Below are 22,477 nucleotides of genomic sequence, written 5' to 3'. Positions count from 1 at the left end.
TCTGCTCCGGCCGCTGTAGCCGGGAGACTCTGAGGCCGCTATCTGGTCGTGAGCTGACGGCAAACATCAGGACCACACAATCATGATCTCTGGGTGCCGATGGGGATAAATAGGGAGACCCCGCACTCTAACCATTTATATGATGTAGTCACTATTGACAGCAGCATCTGAGGGGTTAAACATATGGACGGTGACAACACTGATCGTGGCTGATGCAGCAGGTTGTCAGCTATAGTGGACAGCCGGCAGCTGCTGGATTGTCACCTGTATGGGGAGGCTAGTCTCTTATATCTCAGGTCAGTAAAAAGACGTATTGCCGGTCATTAAGGGGTTAAAATGTGTAATATTCACTCCTCCACTTTACACCATCAGAGAAGGTTATTATTCATAAATAAAATGTCAAATATTACACCATAATAACAATGAATGAATTGAAATATGACATCGTGTTCAGTATAATTCATTGGTTTCCAGTGACATTTTACACAACATTATTGGGGATTGGGGGAGAATAGGGTGATGACCATGAATTTGTATTAAAAGTGATATTCTGCAAGTTATAAGTGTTCAAACGAAGAGACAGATGAATGTTCCATTTTTTTGAGAAATTCCATTATATTGTTGTTACATGAGACCATTTTTTCTGATGAACAATTTTCATTAATCAAAGCGGTGATTTACCACAATGGCCGGCATTCAGGGTTCTCCCAATAGCTCCCTATTGTAACTCTTGTTGCAGTGATAATATGTACAATCACTGTATGTATTTCATAGGGGAATAAATCCAGGTCGATGGCAAGTAGTGCTTGTTCATAGTTATAATTATTGGAATACCACAGATTTCAGATATTAGATGGTTGAAGGCTTCCCATAAACATCTGACATTATTGCAGTTCCACCATATGTGCAGCATACCTCCTCTGGTCTCCGCACAGCGCTGCCACCAGGAATTTCAGAGCCCCATACGGGCAAAATTTTCAGGCCCCATTGAGACTACACCTAGGCTGCACCTCCACTCAAACCTTCCGCGGTCCCACTGCCCACTACTGAAAAAAATTCCACTTCTGCACCATGTCCTCACCACACATTAACAGATCTCATGGGACACCAGATCACATACATGGCCAGCAGCTTTTGCTTTGGACAAAATATGTTTTAAGCTGCCTCCACGAGAAGTTAGATACTTTTGGCCCTACTGTACGCTAACCTATTAAACATTTCTTAACCCCTTAAGCCCCGAGGGTGGTTTGCACGTTAATGACCAGGCCAATTTTTACAATTCTGACCACTGTCTCTTTATGAGGTTATAACTCTGGAACGCTTTAACGGATCTTGGCGATTCTGACATTGTTTTCTCGTGAGATATTGTACTTCATGTTAGTGGTAAAATTTATTCGATATAACTTGCGTTTATTTGTGAAAAAAACAAATTTGGCGAAAATGTTGAAAATTTCGCAATTTTCCAACTTTGAATTTTTATGCCCTTAAATCACAGAGATATGTCACGCAAAATACTTAATAAGTAACATTTCCCACATGTCTACTTTACATCAGCACAATTTTGGAAGCAACATTTTTTTTTTGTTAGGGAGTTATAAGGGTTAAAAGTTGGCCAGAAATTTCTCATTTTTACAACACCATTTTTTTTTAGGGACCACATCTCATTTGAAGTCATTTTGAGGGGTCTATATGATAGAAAATAACCAAGTGTGACACCATTCTAAAAACTAAACCCCTCAAGGTGCTCAAAACCACATTCAAGAAGTTTAAAAACCCTTCAGGTGTTTCACAGGAATTTTTGGAAAAAATAAAAATGAACATTTAACTTTTTTTCACACAAAATTTATTTCAGCTCCAATTTGTTTTATTTTACCAAGGGTAACAGGAGAAAATGGACCCCAAAAGTAGTTGTACAATTTCTCCTGAGTACGCTGATACCCCATATGTGGGGGTAAACCAGTGTTTGGACGCATGGCAGAGCTCGGAAGGGAAGGAGCGCCATTTGACTTTTCAATGCAAAATTGACTGGAATTGAGATGGGACGCCATGTTGCGTTTGGAGAGCCCCTGATGTGCCTAAATATTGAAACCCCCCACAAGTGACACCATTTTGGAAAGTAGACCCCCTAAGGAACTTATCTAGATGTGTGGTGAGCACTTTGACCCACCAAGTGCTTCACAGAAGTTTATAATGCAGAGCCGTAAAAATAAAAAATATTTTTTCACAAAAATGATCTTTTTGCCCCCAATTTTCTATTTTCCCAAGGGTAAGAGAAGAAATAAGACCTCAAAATTGTGCAATTTGTCCTGAGTACGCTGATACCCCATATATGGGTGTAAACCATTGTTTGGGCGTATGGCAGAGCTCGGAAGGGAAGGAGCACTGTCACGATTCACACCGTGACTGTCAAGATCCCTTAGCCGCTGCCCACAATATGTCACGGTTTGGGGTGACTTTAAACCAACAGACGGCTATCACATGTGCAGGGGGCTTATCCTAGTTATCCCTCCACTGCCACAATGTGATGGAAAAACACACACGAGGCTATTGACCTCTTAGTTTACAGCAGGGGCTTATTTTAGGTATCCCACTGCTCTTCAATATACCATGAACTGCAGGGATTTGTGTATCTCGCTTACAGTTTCACTCAACACTTGCAGCTCTCTGGCGCCCCCCTTACCCTCAGGTCAGATTAGGTACTGCACCTAGGGTAATTAGTCGCCAGAAAGGCTGCCTGCTATGTACTGGCTATTGGGCGCGCTGCAGCGACGCGATAACTACTCCCACTCAGGCAGGAACAATAATTATCAAGCCGCAGTCGCTACAGTGACCCCCCAAAAGCCGGCACACGGTAAGCTGCCACCAGCTCCGATCAAACGGGTCCGGAGCTAACCCCAAAACAGTAGCGTAATTCCCCTTCAAGAGACTTAGGGTACGTCTTTAGAGCAGGGAGAAAGGACTGGCATGAAATAATATACCCCACAGAATGTAGGCAGTGCTTTTTATAAAAATATTTTACAAAGATGTTACAAATGAGACAATTGCAAATATGTACAAGGTAATTATGAAAATAAAAGGATTAAAGGAAGAAAAGATAACTCACATGTTCTTAGTTCATATCAGTTCAGGCAAACACCATGCTAGGGGGAGGGGCTCCCAAAAATCCCAATGCATGAGGTACAGCTCTTCAGGTCAGACCCACATGTTCTTCCAGCAACAGACTCACTGCTGGAGTCCGGCCAAACAGTTATAGCTTAACCTGGTGACATCACCAAAAAGGCTGGCTATCCCAGTCCCTCCTCTCTCTACATTCTGACTAAGTATAAGCTAAATCTTTCTAAGACTTGTAATTCCGCTGCTGAACATATCATAATCGCACCACACCCCTCATTCATCTCGTATCATCGCTGGCATTCCAGTGAGACCAAACATGTCCCACCTGTCACGCACACTGACAGAGAAATCCCTACCTCTGTACCAGATGGAGCTAGAAACCTGTGTTTCGAGGGATGGGTAGATCCTCCGAGTGTGATTATGACGATATATTTTTGTGTTCGTATTTTAAATCGTTTGCCTAATATCTTACAAAAACAGAACAAAGGACTTTCATGATTCTAGAATCTTCTCTAACAGTTAAAGCTGAGCACTTTCTACTACAGGAAATGCCGGTCGTAAATGCCTTTCGTCAATAAAACTCCTCCCCCATGTACAGGGGAAAGGCAAGCTCAACTCTGAAGTAAAAGACAAGGGGGGTTTCTTAGCCCACATCCTGGGCTGACCAGAGAAACTAAACTTATGATATTTCATACCATATCGTGACACCTCCCCCTTTTGGCGTGCGCTACGGCGGCAGAACCTCTCGGTATGCCTCCATGCGCACCTCCGTGGGTTCACCCTGGCGGGAGAGTCCATCTGCATTCCCATGCTCCTTGCCCGCTTTGTGATTAATGGTGAAGTCAAATTGTTGAAGGGCAAGGCTCCAGCGTAGCAACCTGCCATTGGTTCCACACATGGTGCTTAGCCAGCGCAGAGGGTTGTGGTCGGCCACCACCATGAAGGTGCGACCGTACAAGTAGGGCTGCAAGCGCTGCAGGGCCCAGACTATGGCCAGGCACTCCTTCTCAATGGTGGAGTAGGCCACTTCCCTCGGCAAAAGTTTCCGGCTCAGGTACAACACGGGGTGCTCTTGGTCCTCCGAGTCAACCTGGCTGAGCACAGCACCAAGGCCAAACTCGCTGGCGTCGGTCTGTACCAAGAACGGTCGACTGCTGTCGACTGCTTTCAACACAGGGGCGTTGCACAGTGCTGTCTTCAACGCCTGGAAGGCCCCCTCACAGCCATCTGTCCAGTTGATGATGTGGGGTAGCTTCTTCCTGGTGAGGTCCGTCAAAGGTTTTGCAAGGCTACTATAGTGCTGCACGAAGCGCCTATAGTACCCTGCAGTGCCCAGGAAGGACATCACCTGTTTCTTGTTCCTGGGAGTGGGCCAGTTCACGATCACACCCACTTTGTCAGGCTCTGGCTTTAGGGTGTTTCCACCTACCCGGTGCCCCAGGTAGTGAACCTCCCTCATGCCCATCTGGCACTTTCCCGGCTTGATAGTCCTGCTCGGTGAATTCGCCCGAGCACCTCCTCGAGATGCTGCAGGTGTTCATCCCAGGAGGGACTGAAGATGGCAATGTCATCTAAGTACGCCACAGCGTACTTCTCCAGTCCCTGAAGCAGGAGATTGACCATCCGCTGGAAAGTGGCAGGGGCATTCTTCATGCCGAAGGGCATGACCGTGGACTCGTACAGTCCAAAGGGTGTGATAAAGGCGGACTTCTCCTGCGCCTCGGGGCTCAGGGGAATCTGCCAGTATCCGCGACTCAGATCCATTATTGTCAGGTATTTTGCGCCAGCTAACTTCTCAAGCAGCTCCTCGATTCGCGGCATTGGGTGCGCATCAGAGGCTGTAATGGCGTTGAGCCCCCTGTAGTCCACGCAGAACCGGGTGGTCCGGTCCTTCTTTGGCACGAGAACTACCGGTGAGGCCCACGCGCTCTTTGACCGTCGAATCACCCCCAGCTGTAACATCTCATCGATCTCCTGGCGCATAATCTGCTGAACCTGGTCAGAGATTCGATAGGGTGTTCGCCGTAGTGGGGCGTGATTCCCGGTGTCCACCTCGTGGACGGCTAACTCAGTCCTTCCAGGCCGGTTGGAGAACACGACCCGGAAGGGTTCCAGTGTGGTTTGCAACTGCAACCGCTGTGGTTCATCTAGCGAGGCGCTTACCTCCACGTCCTCAATGGACCCACGGGCCTTGGCTTGGGCCAGCATGTCCAGGAGGGTGTCTTCCTCCCCTTCTTCGGGTGCGCTGCAGACCGGTAGGACGAAAGGTTCACGTTCGTGATGAGCCTTCATCATGTTGACGTGAAAGGCCTTTCGCCTACCCTGAGTGTGGTCAAGCGTGACCACGTAGGTGACCGGGTTGAGCTGTTGGTGGACGACGTACGGGCCCTCCCAGGCTGCCTGAAGCTTATCCGTTGGTACAGGAACCAGCACCCACACCTTTTGACCCACGTGGTAGGTCCGCTCCCGGGCGTTCTGGTCGTACCAGTGCTTCTGATCAGCCTGAGCCTGCGTCATGTTGTCATGCACTAACTGCGTCAAGGTCTGCATCTTGTCACGGAAGCGCATGACATACTCCACTATGGACACTTCAGAAGGGTTCGGCTCCCCTTCCCAGGATTCTCTTACCAACCCAAGGGGTCCCCGGACTCGCCTGCCGTACAGGAGGTCAAAGGGGGAGAACCCCGTCGAGGCCTGCGGAACCTCTCGGTAAGCGAATAGCAGGTGTGGGAGGTACCGCTCCCAGTCGCGCCCTTGTGTCTCAACCAGCATGCGTAGCATCTGAGGGTACCATTGAAGCGTTCACACAAGCCATTGGTCTGTGGGTGATACGCACTCGATACCAGGTGCTTCACCTGCATTTTCTTACAGAGAGCCTCCATTAGGTGAGACATAAATTGGGTCCCTCGATCAGTAAGCATTTCCCTGGGAAATCCTACCCATGAAAAGATGGCCAACAGGGCATCCGCCACCTTATCTTCCCTAGTTGACGACAGAGCTACTGCCTCTGGGTACCGGGTAGCGTAGTCTACCACAGTAAGAATATATTGCTTTCCAGAGCTGCAAGGGGACGGCCAGCGGGCCCACAATGTCCACCGCAATCCTCTGGAAATGCTCCTCTATCACTGGCAAAGGGATCAGGGGAGCCTTAAGAGCAGGCCCCGCCTTCCCCACTCTTTGACAGGTGACACTGGAGCGGCAGTAGTTTGACACATCTGTCCCCATCTTAGGCCAATAGAAGTGTTGAGACAGCCGGGCCTTAGTTTTGCTGATCCCCAAGTGTCCGGCTAGCGGGATCTCATGGGCAATCCGCAACAACTCACCCCGGAATTGCTGCGGGACGACCAGCTGTCTTTCCCTCAACCACTCCTTTTGGGATTCTCCGGGTACTGTCTCCCGGTACAACCTTCCTCCTTCCCAGAACACCTTCTCCTTATCAGTCTCGGAAAATGACGTCCCGGCGAGTTGTCTCAAACACTCTAGGCTCGCATCTGTGTGCAGAGCGGCCTGAAACTCCTGGCTAGGGGAAGCCAAAAGCGATGTCAGGGTCCCTTCCCCACGGGAACCCTCTTGGACCTGCTCTGGGTCCACTTCTGGTTCAGTCACACTGATGACTGAGGAGGGTCCGGGAGGCAAACAGTTATCTGCGTTCCGGGCACTCTGACTGCGGGTGACAGCAGCTATGTAGGCTGTCTCCCCGGGGATTTCTACAGACCCATCAGCCGACGCTGCTATGGGCTCTACCTCCCCATCCACCCCCATTACCTCAGGAGCATTGCTACTTATGGGCCAGTTACCTTCCTCGGTGGCACTGGTCAATTGCATGGCATCACCTTCCTCACGGTTCCCATGTATCTCCCCATTTCTTGTAGCACCGACACTTGCCCCTGCTAGGGGTTCCTCAGCCATCTCACTCCGCAGAGCGACGTGGCTGAGCACTCCTGTACCTATGGACACATCAACTTTCACAGAAACATCATTATCAGATACAGTTGGCACAGGTACAACATTTCCACTATCAATCCTAGGGAAAAAATGGTTATCAGATGCAACATTACAAGATAAAGCATGGTCAGGTAACACATGCGATTTCCCATCATCATCATCATCACCATCACCAGGGTTAACTTTACCCTCATTAGTAGATTGGGTAGGGGTGTCAATGACGTAGTATGCAAACAACCTCCCCAAATCAGTCCCCAACAAAACATCAGTGGGCAAATTATCAGACAGCCCCACTTCCTTCACCCTGCTCCCGGCACCCCAATCAATAAAAACCCGGGCCATTGGCAAGGGACAGCTGATGCCCCCAATCCCAGTGACAGTTAGGGTTTTCCCCGGAATGATTTCTTCAGGGGCCACCAGTTCGGGTCGGATGAGGGTTCGTTCAGCCCCGGTGTCCTTGAGGCCTGTAGCAACACGACCTCCCACAATGACATGCTGTACATTATCACACCCCCTCCCAGCCACACCACCCACCAAAAGAACTGCTGCATTAGGCCCTGGGATGAGGGGTTCTTCTGCTTGGCTGGACATCGGTGACTGAGGTGTCCAGTCTGCCTGCAGTGGTAACACTGGCGAAGTTCGGTGGTAGGTCTGGTGCTGTTGGCCACGGGGACAGGACCTCTGGTAGGTTGGCTGGCAGGGGTACTGGCGTTGGCTGCAGGCTTACCCCCTCTCCAGCTGGAGGTGACTGGCTTCCGCACTTCCGATCTACGGTTGGCCTCATAGGCATCGGCAATCTGCGCTGCTTTCGTCACGTCTTTGGGCTCTCTGTCCATCACGAACTGTCGCACCTCAGTTGGGCAAAGATGGAAGAACTGGTCTTTGATCATCAGGTCTCGCAGCTGTGCAAAGGTGGTCACTGACAGTCCTTGGGTCCACTGGTCAAAGTGGGTCCCCAGTCCATGCACCACATCACTGTAACTGTCGTGTGGGCCACGTTGGAGGGTCCGAAACTTGTTACGGTACACCTCGGGTGTAAGCTGGTACTTAGCTATGAGAGCCTGCTTGATGGCCTCATAGTCACCATCTTGTTCTTGAGGAAGGGCAGCAAACGCCTCCAGAGCTTTTCCTCTCAGCCCTGGTGTCAGGAATCGTGCCCATTCTGGTGTAGGCAGCTGGTACTGCCTGCAGGCTTTCTCAAAGGCCCGCAGAAAAGTGTCCAAGTCCCCATCCTTTTCCATAACAGGAAAGTGGTCGGGCCGGGGCTTCGGTGTCTGAGCGCTGCTGGGCTCACGACTTGACTGGGATGACCCCTGCATTTGCAGTCGGGCCATCTGCAGCTGGTGCTCCCGCTCCTGGTATTGCTGGATCAGCTGCCGACGTCCATCACGGTCATCAGCGGGGAGTAGTTCCAAGACCGCCAGCAGGTGGGGGCCCAATCCGCCCTGATGTCTAATCGGGCCGGCATTCAGTGGGTGGACCCCTGCTGCAGCACCATGTTCGCTTGTGCCGGCTTCTGCGGACTCTGGGCTCTGTGGCCTGGCTTGGTCCGCTTCAAATTGCACCAGTTCAGCGACCATTTGAGCCTTGGTTTTGTTTGTACAGTCAATCTGCTGTGACATGCACAAGGCCATAAGAGTGTCCTTGGACTGCTTCTTATAAAAGGTTTCTCCCAGCACAACCATGGTTGCCAAATAAAAGATAGGATAGAAAAACAAAGAGAAAGGGGGGGGATAATTACCAGTACACAATTGTCTCACAACTAATAAGCACTGAGTTCGTTCTCCCAAACTTATTTGCGCAGAGTTCTCGCAAGAACTTTCTGCAAGTTTTTAGTGAGAGGAATGATTGCTCAAACCAAATCACTAATGCTCTAATATCCCACCGCTTCCACCAATATGTCACGATTCACACCGTGACTGTCAAGATCCCTTAGCCGCTGCCCACAATATGTCACGGTTTGGGGTGACTTTAAACCAACAGACGGCTATCACATGTGCAGGGGGCTTATCCTAGTTATCCCTCCACTGCCACAATGTGATGGAAAAACACACACGAGGCTATTGACCTCTTAGTTTACAGCAGGGGCTTATTTTAGGTATCCCACTGCTCTTCAATATACCATGAACTGCAGGGATTTGTGTATCCCGCTTACAGTTTCACTCAACACTTGCAGCTCTCTGGCGCCCCCCTTACCCTCAGATCAGATTAGGTACTGCACCTAGGGTAATTAGTCGCCAGAAAGGCTGCCTGCTATGTACTGGCTATTGGGCGCGCTGCAGCGACGCGATAACTACTCCCACTCAGGCAGGAACAATAATTATCAAGCCGCAGTCGCTACAGTGACCCCCCAAAAGCCGGCACACGGTAAGCTGCCACCAGCTCCGATCAAACGGGTCCGGAGCTAACCCCAAAACAGCGTAATTCCCCTTCAAGAGACTTAGGGTACGTCTTTAGAGCAGGGAGAAAGGACTGGCATGAAATAATATACCCCACAGAATGTAGGCAGTGCTTTTTATAAAAATATTTTACAAAGATGTTACAAATGAGACAATTGCAAATATGTACAAGGTAATTATGAAAATAAAAGGATTAAAGGAAGAAAAGATAACTCACATGTTCTTAGTTCATATCAGTTCAGGCAAACACCATGCTAGGGGGAGGGCAGGGCCGTATTTGCCACTAGGCACGTGAGGGCACGTGCCTAGGGCGGGGACACTGCAGGGGGCGGCACCTGAGCAAGGTTTGGTGTTTTTTTTTTTGTTTTTTTTTTTTTTAAAGCTGGGTCACCTCCCGACTTGCCGCCTCCCCACCTCCCCGCCTCCCCCCTTGAAGACTATACTCACCTGCTCCAGCGATGCCTGGTCTCGGCGTCTGGAGCTCGTCCTGAATGAGCGGTCAGGTGATACCGCTCTGCTAATTAAGGTCATGAATATGCGCATATTCATGGCCTTAATTAGCAGAGCGGTATCACCTGACCGCTCATGCAGGAAGAAGGTGCAGCGCGCCGGGAGTCGGGACAGCCAGAGGGACGTCGCGGCCGTTCGGTGAGGAACAGGTGAGTATGACTGAGGGATGGGGGGACGGGGAGGGGGGAAGGAGGACGGTAAGCCGCGCCATTCAAGATGGGGGGTGGAATATGAGCCATGCATACGGGGGGGGGGGTTAATATGAGCCATGCATACAGAAGGGGGGTTAATATGAGCCATGCATACAGGGGGGGGGGAATATGAGCCACGCATACTGAAGGGGGGTTAATATGAGCCATGCATACAGAAGGGGGGTTAATATGAGCCATGCATACAGGGGGGGGGGGAATATGAGCCACGCATACAGAAGGGGGGTTAATATGAGCCATGCATACAGAAGGGGGGTTAATATGAGCCATGCATACAGGGGGGGGGGAATATGAGCCACGCATACAGAAAGGGGGTTAATATGAGCCATGCATACAGAAGGGGGGTTAATATGAGCCATGCATACAGAAGGGGGGTTAATATGAGCCACGCATACAGGGGGGGGGGGAATATGAGCCACGCATACAGAAAGGGGGTTAATATGAGCCACGCATACAGAAGGGGGGTTAATATGAGCCACGCATACAGAAAGGGGGTTAATATGAGCCATGCATACAGGAGGGGGGTTAATATGAGCCACGCATACAGAAGGGGGGTTAATATGAGCCACGCATACAGAAGGGGGGGTTAATATGAGCCATGCATACAGGGGGGGGGAATATGAGCCATGCATACAGAAGGGGGGTTAATATGAGCCATGCATACAGAAGGGGGGTTAATATGAGCCATGCATACAGAAGGGGGTTAATATGAGCCATGCATACAGGGGGGGGAATATGAGCCATGCATACAGAAGGGGGGTTAATATGAGCCACGCATACAGAAAGGGGGTTAATATGAGCCACGCATACAGAAGGGGGTTAATATGAGCCACGCATACAGAAGGGGGGTTAATATGAGCCACGCATACAGGGGGGGGGGAATATGAGCCATGCATACAGAAGGGGGGTTAATATGAGCCATGCATACAGAAGGGGGGTTAATATGAGCCATGCATACAGAAGGGGGGTTAATATGAGCCATGCATACAGCAGGGGGGTGAATATGAGCCATGCATACAGGGGGGGGGGGAGAATATGAGCCATGCATACAGAAGGAGGGTTAATATGAGCCATGCATACAGTAGGGGGGTGAATATGAGCCATGCATACGGGGGGGGGGGGGTAATATGAGCCATGCATACAGGGAGCGGCGAATATGAGCCATGCATACAGGAGGGGGGGTCATACAGTATGGAGAACTGTGTGTGGCCATAATACAGTATTGAGCATCGTGTAGCCGTTATACAGGATGGAGCATCATGTGTGGCCATTATACAGTATGGAGCATCATGTGTGGCCATTATACAGTATGGAGCATCATGTGTGGCCGTTATACAGTATTGAGCATCATGTGTGGCCGTTATACAGTATGGAGCATCATGTGTGGCCAATGGTCATTATACAGTATGGAGCATCATGTGTGGCCGTTATACAGTATGGAGCATCATGTGTGGCCGTTATACAGTATGGAGCATCATGTGTGGCCATTATACAGTATGGAGCACTGTGGCCATTTTTTTTGGTTATAATTATTGTATATAAAACAGTGTGATCAGCAGTGCTAAATGGCTGTGGTTGGGACGTGGATATGAGTGTGACTAGTTGTGAAATGGGTGTGGTCAGAGGTGTGGCCTAAATTTTGCCGCGGCGCACGTAGTGCGCCGCAAGCTTTATACCTCCTTCCCTTCAAAAGTTGGGAGGTATGGTACCGCATTTGCCAGATCATGGCAAAGTGCAGCAAATCCCATAGGGAATGAATGAGGCCGAACGCAGTGTTGCTGTAAGTGATCCGTTACACGGCACATGCAGAAAAACTGCCGGATCTGCTGCAGAAGGCGACTTTCACATCAGTGATTCTTGCCAAAGTCACTGCCGATAGTGTCATACTCACCAAAGGGGGAGGCAAGCTAAAAGTGCCTAGGGCAGCAGAAACGCTAAATATGGCCCTGGGGGAGGGGCTCCCAAAAATCCCAATGCATGAGGTACAGCTCTTCAGGTCAGACCCACATGTTCTTCCAGCAACAGACTCACTGCTGGAGTCTGGCCAAACAGTTATAGCTTAACCTGGTGACATCACCAAAAAGGCTGGCTATCCCAGTCCCTCCTCTCTCTACATTCTGACTAAGTATAAGCTAAATCTTTCTAAGACTTGTAATTCCGCTGCTGAACATATCATAATCGCACCACACCCCTCATTCATCTCGTATCATCGCCGGCATTCCAGTGAGACCAAACATGTCCCACCTGTCACGCACACTGACAGAGAAATCCCTACCTCTGTACCAGATGGAGCTAGAAACCTGTGTTTCGAGGGATGGGTAGATCCTCCGAGTGTGATTATGACGATATATTTTTGTGTTCGTATTTTAAATCGTTTGCCTAATATCTTACAAAAACAGAACAAAGGACTTTCATGATTCTAGAATCTTCTCTAACAGTTAAAGCTGAGCACTTTCTACTACAGGAAATTCCGGTCGTAAATGCCTTTCCTCAATAAAACTCTCCTCCCCCATGTACAGGGGAAAGGCAAGCTCAACTCTGAAGTAAAAGACAAGGGGGGTTTCTTAGCCCACATCCTGGGCTGACCAGAGAAACTAAACTTATGATATTTCATACCATATCGTGACAAGCACCATTTGACTTTTCAATGCAAAATTGACTGCAATTGAGATGGGACGCCATGTTGCGTTTGGAGAGCCCCTGATGTGCCTAAACATTGAAACCCCCCACAAGTGACACCATTTTGGAAATTAGACCCCTTAAGGAACTTATCTAGATGTGTGGTGAGCACTTTGACCAAACAAGTGCTTCACAGAAGTTTATAATGCAGAGCCGTAAAATTAAAAAAATCATATTTTTTCACAAAAATGATCTTTTCGCCCCCAATTTTTTATTTTCCCAAGGGTATGAGAAGAAATTAGACCACAAAAGTTGTTGTGCAATTTGTCCTGAGTACGACGATACTCCATATGTGGGGGTAAATCACTGTTTGGGCGCATAGCAGAGCTCGGAAGGGAAGGAGTGCCGTTTGACTTTTCAATGCAAAATTGCCTGGAATTAAGATGGGACGCCATGTTGCCTTTGGAGAGCCCCTGATGTGCCTAAACATTAAAACCCCCCACAAGTGACACCATTTTAGAAAGTAGACCCCTAAGGAACTTATCTAGATGTGTTTTGAGAGCTTTGAACCCCCCAAGTGTTTCACTATAGTTAATAACGCAGAGCCGTGAAAATAAAAAAAAAATTCACCAAAATTATTTTTTTAGCCCCCAGTTTTGTATTTTCACAAGGGTAGCATGATAAATTGGACCCCAAAAGTTGTTGTCCAATTTGTCCTGAGTACGCTGATACCCCATATGTGGGGGGGAACCACTGTTTGGGAGCATGGCAGAGCTCGGAAGGGAAGGAGCGCCATTTGGAATGCTGACTTAGATGGATTGGTCTGCAGGCGTCACGTTGCATTTGCAGAGCCCCTGATGTACCCAAACAGTACAAACCCCCCACAAGTGACCCCATATTGGAAACTAGACCCCCCAAGGAATTTATCTAGATGTGTTGTGAGAACTTTGAACCCCCAAGTGTTTCACTACAGTTTACATCGCAGAGCCGTGAAAATCAAAAATCCTTTTTTTTCCCACAAAAATGATTTTTAGCCCCCCAAATTTTTATTTTCCCAAGGATAACAAGAGAACTTGGACCCCAAAAGTTGTTGTCCAATTTGTCCCGAGTACGCTGATACCCCATATGTTGAGGTAAACCCCTGTTTGGGCGCATGGGAGAGCTCGGAAGTGAAGGAGCACTGTTTTACTTTTTCAGTGCAGAATTGGCTGCAATTGAGATCGGATGCCATGTCGCGTTTGGAGAGCCCCTGATGTGCCTGAACAGTGGAAACCCCCAATTCTACCTGAAACCCTAATCCAACAACACCCCTAACCCTAATCCCAACGGTAACCCTAACCACACCCCTAACCCTGACACACCCCTAATTCTAATCCCAACCCTAATCCCAACCGTAAATGTAATCCAAACCCTAACTTTAGCCCCAACCCTAACTTTAGCCCCAACCCTAGCCCTAACCGTAGCCCTAACCCTAGCCCTAATGGGAAAATGGAAATAAATACATTTTTTAATTTTATTATTTTTCCCTAACTAAAGGGGTGATGAAGGGGGGTTTGATTTACTTTTATAGCGCTTTTTATATCGGATTTTTATGATTGGCAGCTGTCACACACTAAAAGACGCTTTTTATAGCAAAAAAGTTTTTGCGTCTCCACATTTTGAGACCTATAATTTTTCCATATTTTGGTCCACAGAGTCAGGTGAGGTCTTGTTTTTTGCGGGACGAGTTGACGTTTTTATTGGTAACATTTTCGGACACGTGACAGTTTTTGATCGCTTTTTATTCCGATTTTTGTGAGGTAGAATGACCAAAAACTAGCTATTCATGAATTTCTTTTGGGGGAGGCGTTTATACCGTTCCACGTTTGGTAAAATTGATAAAGCAGTTTTATTCGTCGGGTCAGTACGATTACAGCGATATCTCATTTATATCATTTTTTTATGTTTTGGCGCTTTTATACGATAAAAGCTATTTTATAGAAAAAATAATTATTTTGGCATCGCTTTATTCTGAGGACTATAACTTTTTAATTTTTTTGGTTATGATGCTATTTGGCAGCTAGTTTTTTGCGGGACAAGATGACGTTTTCAGCGGTACCATGGTTATTTATTTCCGTCTTCTTGATCGCGTGTTATTCCACTTTTTGTTCGGCGGTATGATAATAAAGCGTTGTTTTTTGGCTCGTTTTTTTTTTTTCTTACGGTGTTCACTGAAGGGGTTAACTAGTGGGATAGTTTTATAGGTGGGGTCGTTACGGACGTGGCCATACTAAATATGTGTACTTTTATTGTTTGTTTGTTTTTTTAGATAAAGAAATGTATTTATGGGAATAATATTTTTTTTTCTTCTTTATTTAGAATTATTATTTTAATTTTTTTTAACACATGTGGAAATTTTTTTTTTTTTACTTTGTCCCAGGGGGGGACATCACAGATCGCCGATCTGACAGTTTGCACAGCACTCTGTCAGATCGGCGATCTGACATACAGCCGTGCAGGCTTACCAGCGCCTGCACGGCACTCGGAAGTACTCCCTGCAGGACCCGGATGCAGCCCCGCGGCCATTTTGGATCTGGGGACTGCAGGGAGGAGACGCTCGGTACAAGGTGAGTACATCGCCTTGTACCGATCGTCTCAGGGAAGCACGCAGGGAGCCCCCTCCCTGCGCGATGCTTCCCTGTACCGCCAGTACACTGCGATCATAGTGCGATAGGCAGCTGACACCCGGCCGCGATCGGCCGCGCTCCCCCCGTGAGCGCGGCTGATCGCTATGACGTACTATCCCGTCAGTGGGAATTAAGGCCCACCTCGACGGGATAGTACGTCATATGGGATTAAGAGGTTAAAATATCCAATACTCATTATCTGTATATTTATTTTTCTTTAAGGGAATGAGTCACATGTATTTTTTAAAATGACCACATACAAGGGACAAATACCGTCACACCATGACCAGATCACATATTACCACAACATAGTGACCGAATAATACCATGTACAGTGCCTTGCGAAAGTATTCGGCCCCCTGGATCTTTTCAACCTTTTCCCACATTTGATGCTTCAAACATAAAGATACCAAATGTAAATTTTTGGTGAAGAATCAACAACAAGTGGAACACAATGGTGAAGTTGAACGAAATGTATTGGCTATTTTAAATTTTTGTGGAAATTCAAAAACTGAAAAGTGGGGCGTGCAATATTATTCGGCCCCTTTACTTTCAGTGCAGAAGTTCATTGTGGATCTCTGAATGATCCAATGTTGTCCTAAATGCCTAATGATGATAAATATAATCCACCTGTGTATAATCAAGTCTCCGTATAAATGCACCTGCTCTGTGATAGTCTCAGGGTTCTGTTTGAAGCACAGAGAGCATCATGAAGACCAAGGAACAAAACAGGCAGGTCCGTGATACTGTTGTGGAGAGGTTTAAAGCCAGATATGGATACAAAATGATTTCCAAAACTTTAAACATCCCAAGGAGCACTGTGCAAGGATCATATTGAAATGGAAGGAGTATCATACCACTGCAAATCTACCAAGACCCGGCCGTCCCTCTAAACTTTCATCTCAAAGAAGGAGAAGACTGATCAGAGATGCAGCCAAGAGGCCCATGATCACTCTGGATGAACTGCAGAGATCTACAGCTGAGGTGGGCCAGTCTGTCCATAGGACAACAATCAGTCGTACACTGCACAAATCTGGCCTTTATGGAAGAGTGGCAAGAAGAAAGCCATTTCTCAAAGATATCCATAAAAAGTGTTGTTTAAAGTTTGCAACAAGCCACCTGGGAGACACCAAACATGTGGAAGAAGGTGCTCTGGTCAGATGAAACCAAAATCAAACTTTTTGGCAACAATGCCAAACGATATGTTTGGCGTAAAGGCAACACAGCTCATCACCCTGAACACACCATCCCCACTGTCAAACATGGTGGCAGCTGTTGTGAATTCCGCTCTTGGGCTCCCTCCGGTGGTTATAAGTAGCATTTTTGTGAGTTCTGCTCTTGGGCTCCCTCTTGTGGTTTTGAGTGGTATGGCTGCTTCTTGGATTTAGCATCAGCAGCTGTTTTCACTGATCGTCTTTCTTGCTCTGCTATATTAGTCTGGCCTTTTCCCTAATTCAATGCCAGTTGTCAATTGTTGAGCTTGGAGTCATGGCTCTCTGAGGATTTCCCTGTCACTCTGACCATTTCAGCAAAGCTAAGTCCTTGCTTGTCTTTTTGCAGTTCACTTGTTGTGGACTTTGTTGTTTAGCACTTTCTATGTTTTGCTCATTTGTCCAGCTTATCAGTATGTATCTAGTCAGCTAAGCTGGAAGCTCTGGGCAGCAGAGTTTGCCCTCCACACCTTTAGTCAGGTGTGGAGATTTTTGCATTTCTCTGCAGTGGACTTTTTCTAGTTTTTATTACTGACCGCACAGTGTTCTGTCCTGTACTAATTCTTTCTAGCTAGTAGTGGCCTCCTTTGCTAAATCTTGTTTCATACTACGTATGTCATTTCCTTCTCCTTTCACAGTCATTATTTGTGGGGGGCTGTCTATCCTTTGGGGATTTTCTCTGAGGCAAGATAGCTTTCCTGTTTCTACCTTTAGGGGTAGCTAGATCTCCGGCTGTGACGAGGTGTCCAGGGAGTGACAGGAACATCCCACGGCTACTGCTAGTGTCTGTGTTAAGATCAGGAACTGCGGTCGGTATAGTTACCACCTGCCCAGAGCTAGTCGCATGTCGCTCCTTAATCACCAGACCATAACAGGCAGCATCATGGTGTGGGTCTGCTTTTCTTCAGCAGGGACAGGGAAGATGGATGGAGCCAAATACAGGACCATTCTTGAAGAAAACCTGTTGGAGTCTGCAAAAGACCTGAGTCTGGGATGGAGATTTGTCTTCCAACAAGACAGTGATCCCAAACATAAAGCAAAATCTACAATGGAATGGTTCACAAATAAACGTATCCAGGTGTTAGAATGGCCAAGTCACAGTCCAGACCTCAATCTCATCGAGCATCTGTGGAAAGAGCTGAAAACTGCTGTTCACAAACGATCTCCATCAAACCTCACTGAGCTCGAGCTGTTTGCCAAGGAAGAATGGGCAAGAATTTCAGTCTCTCGATATACAAAACTGATAGAGACATACCCCAAGCGACTTGCAGCTGTAATCGCAGCGAAAGGTGGCGCAACAAAGTATTAAGTTAAAGGGGCCGAATAATATTGCACGCCCCACTTTTCAGTTTTTGAATTTCCACAAAAATTTTAAATAACCAATAAATTTTGTTCAACTTCACAATTGTGTTCCACTTGTTGATTCTTCACCCCAAATTTACATTTGGTATCTTTGTTTGATGCATGATATATGGGAAAAGTTTGAAAAGTTCCAGGGGGCCGAATACTTTCGCAAGGCACTGTATAACACCACCGGTAGGCGTGCAAATTTTGGCATTTTTTTCACCGCTTTCATATCTCTTTAACAGTAAGAACTGGAAGAGGCAAGGAGCCATTTGGTGAGCTGCATTTCTTGCTACATGTTCACAGACTTACCAGTGGAAAAGCCAAACTTCACATACCAGAAATGCAAGCTTGTGTCCTGTTGGAGGAAAAGTTGCAAAATCTAGAAGAGAGGGTAGCTACATTGAAAATCATTAAGGAAGGTGAAGATTTCTTAGACAGAGCAGTGTTATCTCTTTATGTTACAGAAAGAGAAGAAATTCAAAGTGCACCTGAAGAACAAGAGAAATGGAAGCATGTGACACAGAAGCAGGAGGATCGGGAGGCAGTCAGCACCCATACTGCTCAGGAATCAGTACCAGGCTCTCACGCAGGAGAACAATGAAGAAATACATCAAGATACCCACAAAGAACAACCTTGTACGACCTCAGAGTCCTCCTGGATGGAAAAAGAAAAATGTGAAGAAGAAACAGAGCTGTGGTCATGGGGGATTCCCTGTTGAGAGGAACAGAGGCCGCGATCTGCAGACCGGATATAACCTCAAGAGAAATGTGCTGTCTTCCAGGTGCTAAAATTAAAGATGTGTCTGACAGGATATCAGAACTCTTCAGACCTACAGATGACTACCCACTCCTGGTAATACATGTGGGGACAAATGTCACCACAAGAAAGGGCCTGGAAACCATCTGCAGTGACACTGAAAACTTAGGTAAGAAAGTGAAAGAACTGGGAGCGCAGGTGGTCTTCTCTTCCATCCTCCCAGTGGACGGCCATGGAACAAGGAGGTGGAATAAGATTCTGCAGGTGAACAACTGGCTACGTCGATGGTGCCGTCAGCAAGGATTTGGATTTCTGGATCACGGAGTGAATTACCTATACGATGGACTACTTGCTAGAGATGGGGTGCACCTTACGAAGACTGGAAAACATGTATTTGGAAGTCGCCTTGCTACACTCCTCAGGAGCGTTTTAAACTAGAACATTGTGGGAAGGGAAATATACGGCCAGGAAAAGCCTTACACCTGACAATTACTATTGAGAACTCTGCTATTAGAAGTGGAAGGGAAGAACAAAAACAAAAAAATCTAAATAATAAAAATATTGGAGGAAGAGAAACCAATCACAAACTAAAATGTTTCTATACAAATGCACAAAGCATGGGCAACAAACAAGGAGAATTGGAACTACTAATGCAGGAAAAGAAATATGTCATTGGAACCACTGAAACTTGGTGAGACGATACATATGATTGGAATACAAGGATACAACTTATTTGCAAGAAACAGACTTGATAAACGAGGAGGAGGTGTTGCATTGTATGTTAGAAAAGAGTATATCTGCACAGAGATCCAAGCTTCAGAGACTGGGAGTTCTGTGGAAACTGTTTGGGTAAGAATATAAGGAGAGAACAACGGAAAGGACACCATTGTAGGCATTTACTACAGGCCGCCTGTGCAAGCTCAAGATATGGATGAACTCTTTATTCATCAAATGGCCAAGTTCTCCAAAAAATATGACACAGTTGTCATGGGAGATTTCAACTATCCAGACATTTGTTGGGAATCTCTCACAGGTAAAACTAACAGGTCAAGCAAATTCTTATCCTCTCTTGCTGACAATTTTATCTTCCAAAAGGTAGGAGAGAAAACAAGGGGATCTGCTACCTTGGATCTAATCCTTATAAACTGGGAGGAAATGGTTGAGGAGGTAAAAGTTGCTGGAACCCTAGGAGGTAGCGACCATGCTATTTTAGAATTTTGGATAAATAGAAGAGGAAGACCTGTGAAGACTCAGACGTCAAGGTTAGATTTCAGAGTATCAGAAGGATCCAATTGCTGGATATCCTTTAGGACAAAAATGTCCAGGAAGGATGGAAAATCTTGAAAAATGAGATTCTCAAAGTGCAATCATTAGCAATTCTGAAAAGAGGGAAGAATAGGAAGCATTTAAGGAAACCAGGATGGACGAACACAGAACTTAAACACATGCTAAAGAGGAAGAAAGACATGTTTATCAAATGGAAAGAGGGAGGCATATCTAAAGAAGAATACAATGCTGTCTGCAGAACCTGCAGGGCACGAATCAGATTAGCTAAAGCTGACAATTAAGGCTTGCCAGAAACGTCAAACTCAAAAGCAATAAAAAAGGATTTTAGGAGTATGTCAAATGTAAAAGAAAAGTCAAAGACGCTGTAGGATTTTTAGAGGATGAAAATGATGAAATGGTAAGAAAGGATGTGGAGAAGGCCGAACTTTTAAATTCCTATTTTGCCTCAGTTTTCTCTCAGAAAGGAAATATAACATAAACTGATCTTCACTGTCCTATTAAAGGAATAGAAGAATCCAGGATATCTATAAACAGAGAGATAGTGAGGAAACACTTAGCTAACGTAAATGAATTCAAGTCTCCAGGTCCAGATAATTACACCGGAGAGTACTGAAGGAGATAGCAGAAGACATTTTTGAACCACTTTCCATAATCTTTGAAAATTCTTGGAGAACAGGAGAAGTCCCAGAAGACTGGAGAAGAGCAAATGTTGTTCCTATCTTCAAAAAAGGAATTAGGTGGACCCAAGGAACTATAGGCCGGTGAGTCTGACTTCTATACCAGGAAAGAGCTTTGAACAAATTATTAAATAACATGTATGTAAGTACCTGGATAGGAATGAAGTGATTAGCCAGAGTGAGCATTGGTTTGTAACTAATAAGTCATGTCAGACTAACTTAATTTCCTTCTATGACAGAATAACTGACTGGGTGGATCAGGGAAATGCTGTAGATATAGTATATCTTGACTTAGGCAAAGCATTTGACAAAGTATCTTACACCATCCTTATTGAAATAATGACTAAGTATGGAATGGACAAGGCAACTGGTGGATTCATAACTGGCTTAGTGATCGGACCCAAAGAGTGGTCGTAAATGGCTGCACATCCAGTTGGAAGAATGTCTCAAGTGGGGTACCACAGGGCTCTGTCCTGGGCCCTGTATTGTTCAACATCTTTATCAATGATTTAGATGAAAGAATTGAGGGTAAACTGATTAAATTTGCTGATGACATAAAGCTAGGAGGGATATCTAATACTAGAGAAGAGAGGATTCAAAAAGATATAAATAAACTGGAGCAGTGGGCAGCAACTAACAGAACGGTTTTTAACGGAAAAATGCAAAGTACTACATCTGGGCAATAAAAATGAAAAAAGCATATACAGAATGGGAGGAATAGGGCTAAGCAACAGCACATGTGAAAAAGACTTGGGCATACTAATAGATCACAGACTGTACATGAGTCAAGAGTGTGATGCAGCAGCAAAAAGGGCAAATACAATTCTGGGATGTATTAACAGAAGCATAGAGTCTAGGTCACGTGAAGTCATTATTGCCCTCTACTCCTCTTTGGTCAGACCTCATCTGGAATACTGGGTCCAGTTTTGGGCTCCACACTTTAAAAAAGGCATCACCAAACTGGAGCAAGTTCAGAGAAGAGCGACCAGAATGGTGACCGGTCTGCAAACCATGTCCTATGAGGGACGGTTACAGGATCTGGGAATGTTTAGCTTACAAAAAAGAAGACTGAGAGGAGACTTAATAGCTGTCTACAAATATCTGAAAGGCTGTCACAGTGTAGAGGGATCATCTTTATTCTCATTTGCACAAGGAAAGACTAGAAGCAATGGGATGAAACTGGGAAGAGACACAGATTAGGGATTAGAAAAAACTTTTTGACAGTCGGGGTGATCAATGAGTGGAACAGGCTGCCACGAGAGGTGGTGAGTTCTCCTTCAATGGAAGTCTTCACAGAGAGGCTGGGCAGACATCTGTCTGGGTTGATTTAGTGATTCCTGCTTTGAGCAGGGGGTTGGACCAGATGACCCAGGAGGTCCCTTCCACCTCTACCATTCTATGATAAAAGAGGACCTTGAAAAAGGTTACCAAGTAAACAAGCTTTATTCACATCAATCACATTTTTAAAATGTTTAAAAACAATAAAACACCACAGCACAGATAGAAAAAGGTGAGTGTCCTGGAAACCAACATCAGTGTGCACATACCTTAAAGTATAGCAGGAATATTACAATGTAACACTTCAGCAGAATGTATGGGAGAAACAATAATAAATGAATCACCATGTCTATTGTTTATTGTTATCTGTGTGACCCATACTGCATAAACCAGATGGTTATCACTGAGCATATATAAACAGCAAGTGCAATGAGCAGAAAATATACATGAGGTTAAAT

The 22,477-nt window shown here is 46.2% G+C and overlaps 1 protein-coding gene across 1 annotated transcript in view; it reads left to right on the top strand.

The window, feature by feature from the left end:
- Nucleotides 1–22,477, top strand: part of LOC143814893 (uncharacterized) — a 748,367-nt gene that overhangs the window by 682,553 nt on the left and 43,337 nt on the right. The gene's annotated exons all lie outside the window — the stretch shown is intronic.

This window comes from Ranitomeya variabilis, chromosome 3, assembly GCF_051348905.1.
Source record: "Ranitomeya variabilis isolate aRanVar5 chromosome 3, aRanVar5.hap1, whole genome shotgun sequence".
Taxonomy (NCBI): domain Eukaryota; kingdom Metazoa; phylum Chordata; class Amphibia; order Anura; family Dendrobatidae; genus Ranitomeya; species Ranitomeya variabilis.
The sequence above is the reverse complement of the archived record's forward strand: the minus strand, read 5'-3'. Positions and strand labels throughout refer to the sequence as shown.